The 20,876-nt window shown below is 41.9% G+C and overlaps 1 protein-coding gene and 1 long non-coding RNA gene across 9 annotated transcripts in view; one reads left to right on the forward strand and one right to left on the reverse strand.

Annotated features, from left to right (window-relative positions):
* Window positions 1-20,876, reverse strand: part of QTMAN (queuosine-tRNA mannosyltransferase) — a 349,427-nt gene that overhangs the window by 125,012 nt on the left and 203,539 nt on the right. The gene's annotated exons all lie outside the window — the stretch shown is intronic.
* The window catches only part of LOC142830162 (uncharacterized), a 22,584-nt gene continuing 2,529 nt past the window's right edge, over window positions 822-20,876 (forward strand). The window contains exons 1-2 of the long non-coding RNA XR_012905151.1: window positions 822-1,387; window positions 8,675-8,776. This is a non-coding gene — a long non-coding RNA (uncharacterized LOC142830162). The remainder of the gene's footprint in view (window positions 1,388-8,674; window positions 8,777-20,876) is intronic.

A 20,876-nucleotide genomic window follows, 5' to 3' on the forward strand; every position in this document is an offset into this window, starting at 1 on the left:
CCATTCTGATGTGTATTAACTGGAGTGCCACTTATAAGACATGGAAAATAATTGTTCTATTTTATTTGGTAATTGTGAGGCTGTGGAATCCACTTCATTAGAGGTTTTTAAGAGACAGCTAGACAAACATCTTCCAGGGATGGTGTAGATGTACTTGGTTTTGCCTCAGTCCAAGTGGCTGTATTAAATGATCTCTTAAGTTCCCTTCCAGCCCTACATTTGTATGATTTCATGTATCAATGGATATATGGATGATGTCCCTTTCTATGTCCAATAGCAGAGCATTATCTATTTACTAAGCAGAGTGGTGCTGCTGGGATTGTATATTTTAGCTCTTTCAGGCACAAATGCTTTTGGACAGCTTTCTATTTTAACTGAATAGTGAGAGGGATAGTAGAATTTTCTGGAGATATGGAATGTATGCCCCAAATATTTTTTAAAATCTCATATATGTATGAGCATTCATGTTTTTCTAGAGAAAATGAAACTAATTTTGGGATTATGCTAGTTGAATATATCAGATATCTTTCATCTTCAATATTTCCTGTTACTCTTCTTCACCCAAAATAAACACAATTCTGTCACTTTAAGAGTCATAAACCAAAGGCGAAGTGCAGGGTTATACAGGGTTCTATGAAAGCATACAATCTTAGCCAAGCTTTTAGATGTGGAGGAAGTGCTCATGGATTAACTATGTTTGCATATGTATTTTCAATAAAAAATAAATCTTCCCTCTGTTTAAAAGTAGTTACAGGCTTTCTGGTTTTGATGTTCCCACTGTTGGCCAAATCATATGGAAACATTACGCAGACTGAAATCAAAATACTGCTTGCTCCCCAAAACCTCTCACTTATTTCTCTGGCATTGATTGGATAGGAACTGGGGTGCAAAGAGAAACAAAGATTCACTTTTCTTTACAGTCAGTCACACAATGACAATGTGGAATGTTTGAAGCGAGGACAGGATATATTTGCTGTTTTCAGTAATTTTGTGGACCTTTGTTACTTCTTCCTTGCATTCAGATCTAATCACATATCGGGCAAAAAGCTGGACTTTCATGCTCTGTAATACTCCACTGGTAATAGGCTGATACCATTTTGACTCAGCATAGAAAGGTTTTTATGGTTATCTTCCTTACAGCCATTTATTTTACATTAAGAAGGAAGCTTTAAGCCTATGACAGGAAGGCTAAAATTATATTGCTGAATGAATAAAGCTAAGGATTTTTTTAAATTATTTTTAAAGTTCTCATGCAAGTGTACAGGAAAATGTGACTTCCCCATGGAATAGAAAGCTGGTCTGGGGGGGAAAAAAAATACAGATGGCAACTCTTGGAAGAAAGTTACATGGATGATTTCAGTTTTATCATGAAAACTGCTGTTTTTTGGTAAGTTCATTGAGTTTACTCTCCTCGGGTGATACACTGGTATTCTTTAGACACTAAGGGTAAAAATAAAAATGTATGTAAAAAAAATTGTAATTTCTGAGACCAAATACTGTATGTATTCACTGCTCTGAAATTACTGTTAATAAGTAACTTAACCATTTACACTGGAATTGCTTTAGTTGTTTTTTTAAACTAGAAATATAATACATCAATATGTTAACTATAATTTTCAACAAAAATATCATTCTCTTGGGTTTATTTAAGAATCATGGTCCCTCAGGTTTGATCAAAATTAATTTATGGGTTATCTCATTGAAATGTGGGGGTCTAAAAACAACCACTCTTTTGTGAATTTAAGGTCAGTTTTTGAAAAAAAAAAAGTTAATGATACTGGAGTTTTATTTTATATCTTACCCTGAGATATGAGTAAGTTACTTGCTTATATTTGTAACTAGGAATAAATGATTAGCTCAAGAGAAGGATCATATCCTAATCTTTAAAAATGAAAGCTCTTTATTGTTTTCTTTTGTTTGTTTATTGATAACTTACTTGATTTTATATGAGGCAAAACTGTACTCTGCTGAGTTTTATTAAGCACAAAAGTGGAGTAGAGAAGTGTTCAGAAGAAAATGCTGCATTTTCCTTAATTGCACTTGGTCATCTTCCCATATTACAAAAAAATAAGGATGAATAAAAATGCCCAAATACATATTTCTTTTAAAGAGTTTTTAAAAATGAAAAGATATAAAATAAAAAGTTTAAATGGTGGCTGTCAGATAAGGTAGAGGGATTTCACAGCTCTTTTGAAGTACAGTTTCATGGAGCCTTCGGCCTCACCTTACTTTTGTACTTGTGACTACATAGTTGTCAAAAAATGGCCAACAAGAACTTTCACAGCAGTATAAATACTCATGGTACTATTTTTTAATTTGATCACAGCACTGCATCATCCCTGACACTGAAAATCCTCCTTTTACTGTAGAATCCCCATCTGCATATCTTCTACTTCTGTCTCCATTTTCAGCCCTCTCTCCTTTTCTCCTCCTCTCTAAATCAAATATTCTTCCTCAGGCTCAGGGCTGCCTCTTAGTCATATTATTCAGTCATATTTTATTATGAAAATGCCTCCTGTGCAGATTGAAAACATATTGCATAGGTCATATGAGGGGCGGAGCTCCCTCAGATCATACTGTCTTAAATGGGATCTGAGGATGCTCAGAATTTTACAGGAGATGGGCCCACAGCACTATGGGCAAATCAAATAATAAATTTGCCAAACAGCATGAATATCAGTAATAGTTGGCAAGGCAAATATTTCTGAATATAAATGGGAAAATATTTGGCTGCTGGATATTCAGGAGAGAATGTGCCAAAATAAGGTTAGGGAAATTTCCAAGTCTCATGAGAGGATTCCAGCTAATTAGTGGCTGGATTTACATCTTCAGTAGTTTTGGGTGCTATCTGAAAGCTCTTTCCTGCTCTCTTTGTACTGCTTCTTGGGAGAAAACATGAGAACATGACATCCTCACTGTTCTTTTTCCAAAAATCAACCAAAAAACATACATTAACACTCCCCTCAGAATAATATAATTATTATCAATTCCTTAGGCACAGAAGTGAGACAAAATTACACAGAGTACTGTCAGAGTATATTATTAGTATTGGGAAGGAGCACAAATTCATAGACAATATCATGCACTGTATCTTATTATGAAAGTACAGGTTGACTCTCTCTAAATAGGGATTCTCTGATCTGGCAACAACTGTGGTTCGGCAGGACCATGGATGTTCCAGAATCAGAGTATCCAGGTGGAGGGCTGGAGGCAGAATGGCAGGGCAGTGGGCTGCTGGCAGTGGGGCCACCTGGTGGCAGGACTGGAGCCTGGCAGGCCAGGTTGGTGGAGCCAGGAGTCTGGCAGCGGGGCTGGGAAACAGTGGGGATGCCCAGTGGTGGGGCTACTTGGCAGCAGGGCCAGAGCCTGGTGGCAAGGGCAGTCTGCCCAATGGGGCCAGGAACTTGGCATACAGAAAGGCTGGCAGCTGGGCCATGACTTGTGGGACCCATCGCAGTGGTGGCCAGAAATGACCTTGACACAAAATCCCTCATCCAGGACTGGTCAGGTCCCAAGGGTACTGGACCTGGAAGGTCCAATCTGTAGTGCTCATAGTTCCATGGTAAAGATTGAGCTGAGTTTTCCTATTAAATCTGGGATCCAACCATTTTCTTGTATATAAAGAATACAGCTTATTCTTCCCAAACAGTACTCACTCTTTGATTACACAAAGAATTTTAAGAATTTACATGGAAATGTCATCTAGTTTATGAATTGCAAATGATTAAAAATAGGCCCTGTAAGAAGTTTAGTGCCCAGTTTCAGATCATTTATTTGTTCGAAATGATCTTAACAGAAAAATGTTTTTTTAAAGATGAACATTCATCCCCTCCATTATTCTTCATATTTGTAATACTTAGTTGTAGTGATACGAGGGAGGAAATAAATAAACCAAGAAAACAACACAAACAAAAACAAAGAAAACAAATATATTTTTAAAAATCAATGGCACCAGACACTACAATTGCTTTAATCATATGGTTATTGCACAGCCTCATAATAGGTCACATACTGTAGCTAATGTGTATGACATTGCATCAAACGAAGTTCTGTAATTTCAGTTTTGTTCTCTAGGAATGGATTTAATTTTAAAAATCTAAACAGTCCAACACAAATCAAAACACATAATCTGGTCCAGCGGCCTCTGCCCTTACCCACACAACAGGTATTTCCATCGGTGGCTGACAGACTTGCCAAACCATTGTGCAAGGGGGAGTGAGCAGCTCCATGCTCCTGGAAGGAGTGGGACCTTGGTGGCTCCCCCCAGCCTTCAGAGCAGGTTGGAGCAAGCAATGCAACACTCCAGCGGTGATTTAAAGGGTACGAGGCTCCAGCCACCACCACTGCCCTTGTAATAATGGAGGTGGTGGCCAGGAGCCTCAGGCCTTATTGAATCACTGGGCCCTGGAGCAACTCCTCCCTTTACCCTCCCCTCCTTGGTGAGCATGGGTATCTGCAGACAGCTCAGAGCTGGGATGTTACTGTGGTGTGCACTGAACTCCCAACTGCCAGTGAATACACTGCTCTGTTATCTTTCAGCCATTCCTATTTGGTACTCTGTCCTGTCCACTTTTGTTATCACTAACAAAATTACTTCACAAAGATGCATATGATGAGATCCTTATAAACATCCACAAAAACACCTCACTGTCATCCTTCAAACACCTTCTCCAGACACTTCTACCCACCAAGGTTGCCAGCCATCCAGTTTTCGATCACAACACATGGTTGAAAAGGGACAGCTCTGGTTAGCAATGCTCACAATTCAATCTCTTGCCTAGTCCTTAGACTCTCCCACACCCTAATTCCTTCAAGAGCCCATGCCCCAAGTCCCTGCCCCAGCCCTAAGCCCCATCACAGAGCCCACATCTCACACTGCCTCCCACACCCCAATCCCCTGTTCCAGCCTTGAGCCTGCTCCTGTGCTCCAAAACACTTGACCCCAGAGTAGAGCTTCTTCCTACACCTTAAACACCTCTTTCCCAGCCCCACCTCAGAGCCCTCATCCCCTCTCACACTCCTCCTGTACCTTGAACCTCTTATTTCTGGCCCAACCCTAGAGCATGTCCTCACCCTCTCCAACACACACCAATTCTCTGCCCCAGCCCTGTGAAAGTGAGCATGGAGTAGAGCAAGTGACTGGCTGAAGGAGGGGGAAATAGATTGAGTAGGTATAGGACCTCGGGGAAGGTGAAAGGTGTTCAGTTTTGTGTGATTAGAAAGTTGACTACTACCCATTTTCCTGTTGCTGTGTTTGTACAGTGCTTAGCACAACTGAGACTGCTCAAAGACTGGGATCAATCGGCGCTACTGCAATATAAATTATAAATGAAAAAAATAAGTTACATAAATTCATAATAATATAATTTTAAAAATTAAAAGTTTGTCCCCTTCTCATCATAATTTATATTTTACCTCATTATTTCCATTAGATGCTTTCCAAATCCAAATATTTCCTAAACCAAAAAACAAAACAAAAAAAATCCCTCTACGAACACCATCTGAATACAAACACAAATCTAGTCACATATTTAAATATATCTTTAAACCAGAGAAGGTAAAAATCTTCTGGTATACTGCCTTGCTTAAGTACTTGGGAAAAGGGAAACCCCATAAAAAAAGAAAGGAAACAAAATATACTAAACAAATCCCAAATAAATCTAACTTTATATAATTAAATGTATCAATGTTGGCCTATGTCTGTTATGGACTATTAACAATGATGGGTTGTTTTCATTTTCATCATAAATGAAAAGAACAGGGGAACTAAAGATAAAAATGTAGTATTTGAAAGCTAAATATAAGTAGTCATAAATGCACATAGGAGTTAGAACAAGTTCTTAATTTCTGATTGCAATTCTCTCCCGCGTACTTTTGGAGAAATTAATTATTTCTGTCACTTAACTTTTCAGATAAACTTATGAGATTCTTGGAATTTGCATCTATCAGTAAAAAATAAAATACCTGTTCTCCTAAAAACTGATTATTTTCTTTTTTATATCCTAAAAGAGAACTGTTATTCTGCATTTCTACCACATCAGGCAACTATTCAAATGCACTGATTTTGGTTTTTGCTGCACATCACATTTGAAACACAATTTCAAACTACTCTCAAAGCATTTTGCTCTCCCTTTCTTACTTATTATAGTCAATAACAAGCCTGACTTTATTTTAATTGCAACTTATAGACATTCAGACATACAATTACATACAAAGGAGCGGCCCTATACGAACTGCTGACAACTAGCGCCCTAAGCAAAAAGCGCAATCGGCACCCCCGCCTCCAAAGCCCTCAATGGCCGTTTATCTTGGAGCACTAGGTAGCTGCCTAGTTCACCTGTATTAACAGGCCACCACTGTACATACAGTAGATGCCAGACTCAAATCCACAAAATAAGGTTCTGAAAGCTTCTGATCACCCATCCACATAATCTGGTTACCTATCATAACCTTTTTTAGGTTTCTTTAACTGGCACTGCTTTCTCTACTTTTCTTTCTAAACAGTTCATTCCCTGCATGGTCTTAGAGAAACTACCAAATTAGCTGTCCTTACGTTTTCTTTAAACCCTTTCTCAGAAACAGCTAGTCCTTAGCTTGATCGCTTACTTTGAAAAAATATTACTAAAGAGTCTCAGAAAATAAAATTTTGATAAAAAATGGAAAGATGAACAGATAAATCCAGAAGAAAAGTAATAGTAGAGCATTCTAAATCATCTAGCAGACACTGCAGACTGCTGAAGGACAGTAATGAAGAGAGACACCTGTAAAACAACAAAAATAAAACTGTTTTTCTCCCTTTAGTTCCTTTATATCATTCATCAACAGAAACAGGACCTGCAATATACTGTGTGCACACGAAATAAATAGAGCATATAACTTGTGTGTATAGACTGATTAAATAAAAACAAAAAGAAACAACATGGTAGGTATTTGTCCATATTAAGGATCATTTATGAAAATTTGTTCTGTTAACTTAACATATTTTTAGTTACAATTTGCAAAACGGCTAGAAATCAGGTCCAAAATAAATTATAATGCTATGTCATTAAGGATTAGCTTTTTCAAAATAATATTAGCTAAATAAAACAGAGCTCCTGACTGGTGAGAGCCATTGACAACAGAAGTGTTTGATCTTGAGCTTGTTGAAATTGATGATAAAACTCCACTGATTTAAAATATTGCAAAACCATGCCTTAAAACACAGAAATCAGGGCAAAATATTATAATAAAAATTTAGTTATGTCTACATAATACATGTAGCTACATTATTTAAAATTCACAGTTGAAACATCATATTAAAATTACAATGTGCTTATTGTCCTTTATATTAAGGGAGCCACACAATGTAGCTATCAGTTCCTACAGGCTTTTTGGATGGGTTCCTCAGCAGAAGAAATTCCCAAGGACCAGCCTTACGTATAAATCAACTGAAGCAAACTCTTGGGCCCCAGACTGTAGTCTTGGCTATTCAGTAACTCAAAAACTTGCAGACTTAGAAAGAAAAAAACAACCTGTGAGATAGTCTCTCCTCTGAACCCCAATGTGCTGGTGCTTTCCCCTTAATCTTCTGATGGGCTCTGTGTCCCCAGTTTAGGAAGGGATTTAAGTACATGTATAATGTAAGGTATATGATTTGTCTCATTGGCTTTGATGTCAATGGGAATATTCACACGCTTACAATAGAACATGAGTTTAAAAGTCTTCCTGAAATTGGGCCTTGCTTGGGGTATAATCATGGGTCCTGCATTTCCATTAGCTAATTTAAAGAGGGTTTTGAATGTTAAAATATACAGTGCGTAGGCAAGGCAAATGTTCGAATATACCCATTCAGGGAAAATGAAACTTCAAAGATTTTTAACAGTCAATGTTTCTTTTGAGAAGTGAATTCAAAATGCCCAATGGAATTTTGTGGGTCCTTGGGGCTCTGCAGAATCCTATAGCATACCTGATGAGGCCACTGCACTTCTAGCACTGTATTTCTTGCATAGGTCAACATGTGCATGGGGATGTATTGTATTTATTTTTGATAGACATATCACTTATTAGAATAAAACAGAGCTTGGTTTTATAAATTCAGTACTTAAGGTAGCACAAAGTGCTCCCAGAATTATAAGGTATTGTACTGGTAAACTCAGTGACAAAACCTGCATAAAAGAGAAAGGATGGTCCAGAATCAGGAGAGTATCATAGATCTTGGGAGGCTTGGGTTTAATTTCATTCTCTACTACAGTGTGACCATTGTGGCCTTGGGTCTTGGGACAGTAGTCTCTCTGTGCCTCAGTTTCCCATTTGTAAAACTGGGATAAAGTATTTCCCTACCTCACTGAGGTAAGGTGAGGTGAAAATATATTAAAGATTGGGAGGCACCCAGATATTATGGTGATGGAGGACGCTTAATTATTTTAGATACAAATAGAGCACTGAACAACTGCCCACAATATAACATTATATATTAAACTGTTCAATACAGAAAGAAGTTGATGATGGTTTATCTGTGTCTCCTAAACTACATTTTCCCAGAAACTGCTAAATACTTCACTCTCCACTGAACTTCCATTAAGTGCAGTGGCCCGATGCAGTTCTAGGGATGTGCAAATACCATTGTTGCTGGTGGTGCAACAATGAATTAAGTTCTTTGACCAACAACATAAATATTTTATTCCTTTAAAAACAGGGACAAAGGTGAAAAGAAAAGTAGTGACAGGAACTTTACAGGAAAAAGCCTGCTAATGGTAAGATGCAAAAAATCAGACTGAAGACACTGCCTCCACTTCAGGTACTTCTTGTTCACTCTCTACAATATGAAAGTCCAGAATTAGAAGGGAACCTTAGGTTTAATATCTTAGGCCAAGATTTTTCTATGACCCCGGTGGGATTTAGCTATCCAATTCCCATTACATTATTGGGAACTTGGCATTCAAATCCCTTAAGCAATGCTGAGAACCTGAGTGTTAACAATTCAGTGCTCCCTAACTGCTGCTTTGCAATGTCAGAACTTGAATGGGGACTCAGGTTGGGATTTTTAAAGAAGCATAAGACAATTAGGTTCCTAAATCTCATTAAAAGTCAATGGGATTTGGCCACCTAACTCCCTTAGGCTTCTCTGAAAATCAGAGAGAAGCAGTGGGAATTCATTATCTTCTGAATCACAGCCTAGAATACTTATGTCACTATTACTGCAATTATATTACTGTGAATATCTGAAGTTTCATAGAATTTCTATGTACTTTAATTATGCAAGGAATTCAATGTTTACTACACACTTATCAAAACATATATAAGAAAAGTAAAGTAGGTATTTACATCAGAAGCTGCGGTTTAAGTTAGAGACGTTTCTTCTGTATTGTCTTTCTTTCAATGAAAACCATGATGTTCAATGATGTTTCAATGATGTTCATGTTCTGAATACAATGCATTATCTATTTATCTATGATTCTTCAGTAGAAAAAAAAGGATTCTATCAGTGTCAGATGAACTATAAGACAGACATATACTAGCAAAAAGCTTTATATTTACTTTACTTTTTAAAAAAAGCAAGATTTTTCAATAGATACCTGCAATCACTTTGGGTATGTCTACACTTGCATCCTTTTTCCAGAGAGGGATGCAAATGAAGACATTTGAAATTGCAATGAAGAAGGGATTTATCCCATGCTTCATTTGCATATTCACGTTATGGCGCTATTTCGAAATAACAGATGTTGTTAAGACGCGGTTATTTCGAAAGAAAGCCCTTCTCCCGAAATAACCCTTATTCCTCATACAATGGGGTTTACCAGTTATTTTGAGAGAAGGGATTTCTCTTAAAATAACCACGTCTTAACAGCGTGTTATTTCGAAATAGCGCCATAACATGAATATGCAAATGAAGCACGGGATATTTAAATCCTGGCTTCATTTGCAATTTAAAATGTCTTCATTTGCATCCCTCTCTCGAAAGCGGATGTAAGTGTAGACATACCCTTAGCTTTCAAATATTGTGTAAGGGAAACACCAGTAATCAGAAATAAATAAATATTTCTAAAGGAAGACTTTCTGTTGTTTTTTCCAGAGATGGCAGAATTGTAGTTGGGAGATTAAAAGATTATTAGAGCGATATTGAGGACCACACTTCTCTTGGTACTCAACTTTGGACTTCTCCCAGACGTACTTATCTTTTTGCATCTAGCTACCTCGAGAAGTTAACCCTACTGTGCTTGTTCCCTTGAGGCACAGAAGGACTTTTAACTTGAAACATCCCTGCATCTAGGCTCCCCGTGGAAAATGCCCATGTTTATATGTAGAACTGCATACCATGATACTCATATCCCTACAGTGAACTTGCCTCCAGGACACAGTTTATTCCTTTATGAACTGCCATTTTGCATAATCACTTTCAGAGGACAAAACTGGGTTCCGTCCCACAGGATAACTTTCTGATCTCCCCTAAACAATTAAAGCCAAGAGCTCTAACAAGAGAGTCTACCTCTACAAAAACAGAGATCTGAGAGCACCGTTCATCTAGTGTCAGGAGGTAACTGAAGGAAAGATCAAGAATGGAAGGCATCTCAGTTTCAGCTATGACTTACCTCAATTTCAAGAGATCCAACACCTAAATCAAATACTGACCCTGAGCCCTGAGCTTACAATGGCCATCATGGGTCAGACCAAAGGTCCATCTAGCCCAGTAGCCTGTCTGCCGACAGCGGCCAACCCTAGGGACCCTGGAGGGGATGGACCAAAGACAGTGACCAAGCCATTTGTCTCGTGCCATCCTGCTCCAGCCTTCCACAAACCTTGGCCAGGGACACCACTCCTACTCCCTGGCTAATACCACTCCATGGACCCAACCTCCATGACTTGATCTCACTTCCCTTTAAACTCTGTTCTAGTTCTAGCCTTCACATCCTCCTGCAGCAAGGAGTTCCACAGGTTAACTATTTGCTTTGTCAAGAACAACTTTCTCTTACTAGTTTGAAGCCTGCTACCCATTCCTTTCCTTTGCTGTCCTCTAGTCCTTCTTTGTGGAAACTAATGAAGAACTTTTCTGTATGCACCCTCAACACCCAACTCCTGATTTTAGAGACCTCTATTCTGTCCCCCCTCCGTCTCCTCTTTTCTAAGCTGAAAAGTCCCAGTCTCTTTAGCCTCTCTTCATATGGGACCTGTTCCCAACCCCTGATCATTTTAGTTGCCCTCCCCTCTCCCAGCCTCTCTCTTCCCCTCTCCCACCTCCTTTTCCCAGTCTCCCCCAGTTTTGTTCAATAAAGACAGATTCCATTTTTTAACACAATTGTCCTTTATTTTGTACATCAAGAAGAGGGGCTAGGGAAGGGTAAGTGCAAGGAGGTGAGGGAGGAATGGGGTACGCGCCCCCGATGGGGAGGACTGGGCTGGCTCTGCGGGCTTCTGGGGGTGGAAGCTCTCCTGCAGCCCCCCAATTGCCCCCTCTCCCCAGATGGCAGCCTGCGGCAAGTGCAGCCGGGCTGATGGCCGAGTGGTGTGATGTGCCCAGTGTGGGCACTCCGGGCACACCAAGCCAGGACTGGTTTTCAAGCGGGGCACCCCTGAGAACTGTCTGTCCGGGGTGGGGGTCGGGACCCTTTAAGCACAGCCCTCGGCTAGCCTGAGACAGCATCTCCACGCTCTAAGTCCTCCTCTGATGCCCTGCTGGCACTGCTTCCAGCCATCCTTAAGCCCGGTTCAGGGTCCACTTAATGTGGACATGCTAGTTCGAATTAGCAAAATGCTAATCCGAACTAGTTTTTAGTTCTAGACGCGTTAGTTCGAATTAGCTTAGTTCGAATTAACTAATTCGAACTAAGTTAGTTCGAATTAGCGCTGTAGTGTAGACATACCCTGACGCTAGATTGTCAAACAGCATCAGCTGCAAAAAAATGCTTTCTATCATCTACAGCTTGATAGAATTCCCCATTCTCTTTAACACTGACCTAGCTTCTATCATACATGCCTTTCATTACTTCCAGATTTAACTGTCATATATCTTGGTTTGAAAGCATTTGCCCTGGCAATCTTATGTAGAATGCAGTTACACACTTTCACAGCAACGTGAGAGACCAAGAATACGTTACTTCAGTACGCCCACTCATTTCACTGACAAGCAGCTTAACATCTAAGTTTACCACATTTAGTCCTCAAAGGGCTGAGCCCATGATACCTAAAAGAATGTATCACACGCTGGGATCTCAACCACCCTCAGTAGCTTCACTTGTCAGAGAAATTGTCTATTTCAAGGGCAAAGCTTGAAAGGCATGCAGGAGATGTGGCTTTCTGAGCAGGCAACCCTGAGACTGTGAAACTCTTGAAGTAACCAAGAATGATCTCAAATCTTACCACTTCCAGATTCAAATGAAAAAACCCGCTGATTTGATTTTGTTTTCCCATAAAGTGATTCATAACTCTTTAGCATTTCAGTAAGGATAAAAATATGTAATTTACTCCCCAAATCTGTGGGAAAATGAATGCAAAAGAAACGTCATTGATATAATTGATCTTGAATGCTTTTAGAAGTTGCTCATGTAATAGTTGCAATGCAAGAATATATAAAAATATCTAGAAGGCTATACTTACCATAGAGAAGGTATCTAATCCTACATAAAGCATGTAGAAAGACAACATTGTCTAGTGAATAGAAAAGTGGAGTGGATCAATATTATATTTCCAACCCTGCCACTGATCAGCTACGCATCTTCAAGAAAGTCATTTCACTTTTCTGTACTTCTGTTTCCCTTCCCACATTTTGCTTGTCTTGTGTATTTAGATTGCAATCTCTTTGAGGCAGGGCACTAACACTTACTATCTAATTGTACAGTGCCTAGAGCAATAGGTCCTGACCTCACTTATAACCTCTGGAGACCAATATCAAACAAATGACAACTATGCTAATAAGATTTTAATAGAATAGCACATTTAAAAAATATGGAATATAAATATTTTGTATAAAAATATCTCTGAGACAAGTTATCAAATAAATGTTTAAACAGCACCACAGAAAATACTATTTGGAAAAAAAAATCTTAAATAAATATTTGACCAAACATGGAGTTATCTGCCATGTCATTTATTAAAATATAAAGACTCCCTCTATCCTTGAGACCTCAAGTCTTCTGTGCATTTGTTCTCTGCGTTTTGCATCATATGAATGTGTTTAATTACTTTTGGCAAGAAGATTAATACAAGGTTCTCAGGTTACCTTTAAACAATATAAATACAGCAGGACAGTGCCAGGAAAGCAATAAAGGGGATAGTGCTCTATGGCATTTCAACAACAAATAGTGTAACCGTGATGCTACACCAGAATGTTCAAAAAGTAAATTGAATGGCAGCATGATTGCAGTGGTTCCAGTTATGTTAATTAGTCTGAATTCATGGTTCATTGATGCTGCGATTAGGCTGCAGAGAAATGCTGGAAGCATGCTATCTCATCCAACTGCAGCCTGCTGAGTATGCTGCCATTATTCTTCTTGTAGCAAAAACTCTTTCCAAAAGAGATAATATGTGGTAGTTCACATTTCCACATAAAATATGCAATTTACAAGGACAACATTATATTAGTGTAATTTTGACAACTTACTTTCTTCTTTTACAGTTTTAATATGAATGGAGAAATGACGCTTCTAAATTCATGGGCCATCTTTTAAAAGATACCTTAGTTTGCTATTTTATATACTAGATATATGAATTGTAAGCCTTATTAGTCCCATTTTACACATGCAGAAACTGAGGTAGTAACCTTCCCAAGTCACACAGCTAGTGCATGGATATAGAAACCAAGTGCAGAAGTGAAAAATGATGGTCCTACTTTAATGTTATTTACTTGGACAGGCATAATTAGTTAAAGATTCAATATAGTCTTCCTAATCATTAAAGAAACATACACACACAAAATACTATAGTTAATTATTTTGTAAATAAAGTTTCTTCAAGAAATATAGTGTCATTATGAAATGTTTAATTCAGCCACACTAAAAACTTTAGCTGTAGTGCTGCTTCTGCACAAAAGCTTTTTTGGTTAGCAAAGCATACATACTACATGTTTCTTGGCAAAGATGAACATCTACTAGCTATCTGAGAGAGTTTGTCTGTCTGTCTGTTTCTTCAAGAACTCCTTTCTACATGGTAAGAGCTAGATATGCAACTTCCGCCGATTACTTAAAGCAAGGTAAGAGGTTGGTTGTGCCAGGAAACTGGGATGAGCCTCGAATAGGATTGCTTCTTATAAAACCATACAGAAAAGAGACAATCACCAGGCAGGTAAAAGGGACAGGTTCAGGGCTCCCCCAACACATCTGAGACTACCCCAGCCCTTAACCTCAAACCACCAGCGGGCGTCTTTTAAGGAGGGTGGAAGCTGAGGAAGCAGAAGCTCCAATCCTCTCCAATTCATATGAAGGGCTGTTCCCCTTCATCAGAGAGTGAGGGGAAAGTGTAGTTAGCTGCATTCCTCACTCTGGCTGGGGAGTACAGGGGGCAAATGAAACTGGACTTGCCCCATCTGAAGGACATGCACCCCTCCCCTGTCTATGTCTGCTGGAGCTGCAGCGGCCCTGGAGAGGCACTTGACATCTGGTCCCAAGCTGCTGCTGTGAGAGAAGGCTGGAGGAGCCTGCATAATGAACCACTCGTCCCCGGCCCCACCCCAAAGAAATGATTCAAATGAAGCACAGACATTTTCATTTCTCAAAAAAACAAAAATTGAGATAAGGACCCAAATAACACCAGGAAAATCTTCTAGTTATACCTATTTTACAAGAGAGCTGGTCTTTTAAAACACATCCAGTGAATCTTGTTATCGGCCCTGGCCCTTTAAAACTGGACATTCTGGGAGATAAAATTAGGAGAAATAGGTAATCTGACTTGACAGGAAAGAGGAACGTGACCTATAGGAAGATTAGGGATGAGGACACAAAGGGCATGTCTGCACTAGGAAATAATTTTGAAATAAGTAAAGTAGAAATAATAATTCCCAAAATACAAAATCTAAATACTGCTTCCACACTACGGGAGAGCATCAAAAAAGCTCAGAATGATTACGAAATAGCACATCCACAATGATTGGAGCCTGCCTCGGATTTAGAGCCCCTGGAAGCACTCCAGGGAGGGCACCAGGACAGAGGACACTTCCTGTGGCTGCTTGGTCAGGCAAGCTAAGACACATGCTCCCAGGGGCTGCTCTTTACGGCTGCATCTCAAACGCCACTCCTACACTGCCTACCCCTTCGTGGGACACCAAACCGATGCACTGTACTCTGGCTGCCCTTGCGGACACCACAGCACTGACACCATGAAGACGGAGCTGCTGCAAAGTAGTGCCATGCTCACGGGCCTCATGGTGTGTCTAATGGCGCAGTTCATCCAAACTGTCATATTCTGCTTCAGCAGGAGAATGATTACACCAAACTGGAGGACCCCTTCACCCAGGTCCTGGAGCACCTGCTCTTGCAAATGCCCCCAAACGTCCTGGACACCATGAAGTGTTGCTTTTGACAGAGGAAGACCGGTTCCAACTGGTGGGACCTCATTGTCCTGTAGTGATGGGCCAACTACCAGTAGCTCCAGAACTTCTGCATGCAGAAGGCACCTTCCTGGAGTGCTGCAAATGGCTCATCCCTGCACTCAGGTGACAGGACACCCAATTGCGACCTGCCATCCCTCTTCAGAAACATGTGGAAACTCTGGTCCTGTGGAAACTCGCCACACCAAACAGCTACCGCTCCATCAGGAAACAGTCTGACACTGAGAAATCCACAACTGGGGCTGTGCTTCTGCAAGTTGCCAAGGCCATCACCAATGTGCGGCTATGGACAGCCGTCACTCTGGGGAAAGTCGACACCATTGTGGATGGCTTTGCCACCATGGGCTTCCCCAACTTTGACGGGGGGACATAGACAACACTCATATTCCCATCCTGGTCTCCAACCATTGGTCTTCAGACTATATAAACAGGAAGGGGTACTTCTTGGTGGTGCTGCAGGCCCTCATGGACCACAAGGGCCGGTTCATGGACATCAGCATTGAGTGGTCGGGGAAGGCACATGAGCTCGTATCTTCTGCCTATTCCAGAATATGCACGCTGGCACTTTTATCCCTGACTGCACCATCAGCGTTGGAGGCCCGGACATGCCCATCTGCATTCTGGATGATGCAGCATACCCTTTGTTCCCCTGGCTGATAAAGCCCTAAACAGGCAGCCTGGACCCACCAAGAACTTCAACACTAGGCTGAGTAGATGTTGCATGGTCATGGAGTATGCATTCGGCCACTTGAAGGGGAGGTTCAGGAGTCTCCTCACCCACCTGGACCTCAGCAAGCGAAATAGCCCCTCCATGGTTGTGGCCTGCCTTGTGCTCCACAACCTATGTGAAAGCAAGAGGCTAAACGGCTGGCCAGGGATTATGAGCAGCCGGACACCAGTGCCATTTGACAAGCATATCTGGCATTGCTCATCCAGGAAGCTTTGAGGGAGAGTTTCAGCCAAGGCCAGCTGTGATATGCTTTCCCGGGCCTCTCCACAAGGGGTCCCTCCGTTGCCCATGTGCCTTTCCGTCCCCACCCCTCGCATCCCCTGCCCTCCCTACCCCCCTTCCCTGCAGAGCAAATAAAAAAGCCTTTTTTTTTTAAACAAAGAATATTTATTTGGGGGATATAAAACAGGAGGAACTGGGGAAAGAACATGCCATGGGATAAGGGAGAGGAGCTTTGGAGGCTTTGGCTGCCCTTGAAGTCCCACCTCCCCGTGTTCAGGGGCCCCGGCAGATCTTGGGGAGCGGGGCCAGGAGGGAAAGCCATGCAGGTGGAAGTGGGGGCAGGGAGGTGGCTAGTGGCCTGCTCCATGCACGAGGCCAGGCACTCCGTCACCGAGGTGAGGGAGGAACACATGGCCTTATGCTGGCTCACCAGCTGGTCCAAGGCAGCCTTCTGCTGCTCCCCGTAAGTCCGACACTCTTCCTGGTCAGCAGACTTCTCCTGGTGCTTGTCATCTAGCCCTCAGACTAGGGACTGAAGACATGCCATCTGTTCCCACAGCAGATCTTTCCAGGTGTGTTTTCTCCAGCAGATCCCGTGGAGTTGGGAAGATGGTGTGGGAGTGGTGGGCGTGCCATGATTACAGCTGGCCAAAAATTGTCAAGGGCAGTCAACCCAGGAGACAGTGTGCATGAAGCATAGCCCTAATCTCTGAGCTGACACTGAAGGTCTCAGTTCAGATGATGGTGATGTGCTTCAAGCAAGGACACCTGTTGACTTGACAGTAGGCACTTTTCTGCAGGGGCACAGACATCCCAGGGGAACATCCACAGCCCAGGGACAAGCAGGCATGGGAAGGTGCCAGCTAGGCCAAGAACCTGCAGATAGAAGGGGGGACAGGGCAGCGCAGCCTCCTTCTGTGTCCCGCACACGCCGGATCCAGCACTGGCTGCGTCCTGCAGAGAAAGAACTTGTATCCCTGCTCAGTGGAAGGGGATGTTGGGAGAGGTGTGTGTGAGTGGCAGAGGCTGCTTGCTGGAGAGAATGCTACTGAGGTCTCCTCCTCTTTCTGCCCCCAGCAGGTTTCCACGATGGGGAGCAGTCTCCTACGCATCGCTTCGCTTGACCGGGAGTGGATGCTGCCTGAGTGCAGGCATGACTCTGTGTCATGTGCAGTACTGCAGTGTAGTTCCATGACCCCGGCCTTTCAAGTGATGGCTTGTTGTGGAAAGGCATCCCACCACAGGACCGGAATCAGGCATGCCTCTCCAGGAACCTTGTGAGAAGGACCAAGGAGCTCCTGTGTAGGACCATCATGGAGCTGAGTGCTCCAGATTGGCACTCCATGTGCACCCATGAGCACAGGTTGTTGTGCAACCTCCCAAGCTGAGTATGCCAAGCGAGGAGCATGCAGCCCCTTGCAGTCTGCCACCTGCCTCTGCATGTACATAGGAAAAGTCATAGAACTCACATGAAGTGCCTTCCCTGGATTCATCTGAAACCTGGGAGACATCCTGGGAGGCGGGAGAGGGAGTGATGGGGGAGGGACCAGCTCCAGGGTGAGGAACAGCTCATGGCTGGTGGGCATGGTTGCCTGGCTGGCCTGCTCCTCTTCCTCTTCCTCCTCCTCTTCTCCCTCCTTGTCGTCCTCCACAACCCTTCCCTCATGAAAGCGGTCGCCAAATGTGTCCTGGCCGGACTCAACTACAACGGGGTGGGGGAGGTGACTGGCTCCTCTCCCCGGATGACATTGAGCTGGTGGTAGTACCGGCATGTGTGCAGTACCACCGCAGATCATCCACACTGCTCCCTGGCCTTATTGTAGGACTGCCAGAGCACCTTTATTTTCATGCAGACCTGGTCGAGAGTCTGCGTGTGTCCCTTCTCAACCAGGCTGGTGGTCATCTGGCCATAGACATTAGCATTGGGCTTTCTGATACAGAGATCTTGGAGGTTGGTCTCCTCACTCCAGACCTCAATGAGGTTCAGAATCTCTGTAAGGATTTTAAATATCGAGTAATTTACTAGTCAATAGACACTTCCACATTCCTCCTTGGAAATGTACGAGAGCCCCCACTGGGAGGAATGTGGAACTCTGCATGCAGCCCAGGGCCAACGGGATTTCCCGCAGACTCCAGGCAGCACATGGGCGTGCCAGCTTTGAAATGTGCAAGAGACCCCAAAGGAGGCTCTTGTACATTTCAAAGCAGAAATGCCCGCATGGAGCCTGGCATCAGTGCGGGACTCAGAATCCTTCCTGATCCCGAGCTCCATGGTGTGCTGCCACTTTGAAATGCCATGTGGAGCCTGGGATCAGCTGGTCCCGGGCGCTGTGTGGCACTTCCCTAGAACCTGGGATCAGCTGGGGACTTCCCAGCTGGCCCTGGGCTCTGCGTGTTTTGAAATGTCATGCTGGAACCAGGGATCAGCTGAGTCCCCAGCTGACCCCATGCTGCACATGGCTACCACTTTGAAATATTGTGGCAGTGTTTCAAGGAGCAGCACAGCACAGCTGATCCAGAGCTCTGCGTGGTTTGAACTTGAGATCAACTGGGGAGTCACCAGCTGACCCCGGGCTGAACACGGCTGCTGCTTTGAAACACCAAAGTGGAGTTTCAAAGGGGCAGCACCACACATCTGAGATCGGGCTCTGTGTGGCACTGCCCCTTCGAAATGCTGCTGCAGTGTTTCAAAGGGGCAGCACCGCACAGAGCTTGGTACGGGCTCTGTGCGGCGCTACCGCTTTGAAATACCCTTTCTCCCCCGCCTTTGCTGCCTCTATATGATTGACTAATTGACTCAACTATCCTAGAAGTCAACAAGTCCTTAACATATTTACTCTGCACCAATCCAGGCCAGTGCTCTGCAGGAAAAAGAGAGCCGTGGAGCTGGCTGGAGTGGACACAAGTGCAGCAATGAGAGGCCTCTGGAAGCCAAATATTTCGAAATAGCAGCAGCTAGGCTGAACACTAAAGCTATTTTGAAATAACAATTTCAAAGTAAGTGTTATTCCTCATGAAAAACACATGTACAGATTTCAAAACAACCAACAAATTATTTTGAAATAACGGGCTTCGTATGTGGATGCTCCACTAGTTATTTTGAAATAGCTACCTAGTGTAGACTATGGCAAAAAAAAGAAAACCCACACCCTACAAGGAGAAGAATGTTCTCTAATATAATATTTTCCAATATAGCAGCAATTGCTTTAAAAATTCATTCTCCAGCAAAAAAGTAGAGTGCATCTCAAGTTTTTCAAACCTGTCCACCTTCAGTTTTCACAAATATTTGTTCCAATTAGAAATGCATAACAAATTTTTAGAGTGTTTCTACTTTGAAAAGTGACTATGGGTAACATTTTCAAAAGTGCATCAATGACTTCAGGGACTACGTTTTATAGTCTAAACAATGTAGGCAATTAAAAACCTAATTCTCACTAAAATCAACAGGACTTGGGCTTCTAAGTAACTTTTTTTAAATGAAAATTAAGCACCTAAAATGTACACCAACACCTTGCATTCTATTAGGAAGGTAAACAAAAGCCAGTGGGGATCCCAGAGCAGTAGCAGAATGTGCTCTCAAGGTGTAAATCCACTTAGGAGAGAACGAAGACATTCTGTGTTAGGTTCGGCTTCCAAATCATAAGAAAGCAAGTCCCAGATAGAGTGTATTACATCTTTCTAATCCAGAGATGAAAAAGACATGGATACTTATAGCAAGAGCTGCACAGGAGGGGAAAAATAAAAGGTGATACTGTTTTTCGCTAAAAACAAACAAAGGAAAACTGCCTTGTTGGCACAGAAATGAGGGTGTCTAAAAGCAGCTCAGTTTTATGATACAAAGTTTTTTCCTCAGGTTATCGATGTAAATTTCAATAACTCTTCCCACTTCTTTCCTCTTTTCACCAATATTATCTCAGTCTTTTCTAATCTGCCAGCTCTTATTCAAACCTCAATTAGTGTCTAATTCAGAGATTGACATCAAAGGAAATCTATCCACTGACTTCACTGGGTTTCAGATCATTCTTATAGACAAGAATTATTTGTTGCATTGCTGCTATGATGGAGATCAGTAGTATGGCAGATTAAGGGTTCAACATCTAGTTAATATATATTAAAAAGCACAATCTAAATATTAACCAAACAGGATAGGGACATATTTATTAGCTACAAATTAATATCAGTTTAATCATCTAAATATTGTATTTGGATTCTAACTATAAAATGAAAAGAAAATTATTTTAAGATGCATTCTTAGCTCTGTGATTCTGAATAAATCGCTTAATAGAAATGTAAATAGAACACAAGTAAAATTAAATCAAGTAAGCTAAAAAAGGGTCAATTTACAGTAACTTTTTTGAAACGTGCTTGAGACTTTCACATGAAATAATGACGGAATAATAAAAAAGGGCC

This window comes from Pelodiscus sinensis, chromosome 7, assembly GCF_049634645.1.
Source record: "Pelodiscus sinensis isolate JC-2024 chromosome 7, ASM4963464v1, whole genome shotgun sequence".
Classification (NCBI taxonomy): Eukaryota; Metazoa; Chordata; order Testudines; family Trionychidae; genus Pelodiscus; species Pelodiscus sinensis.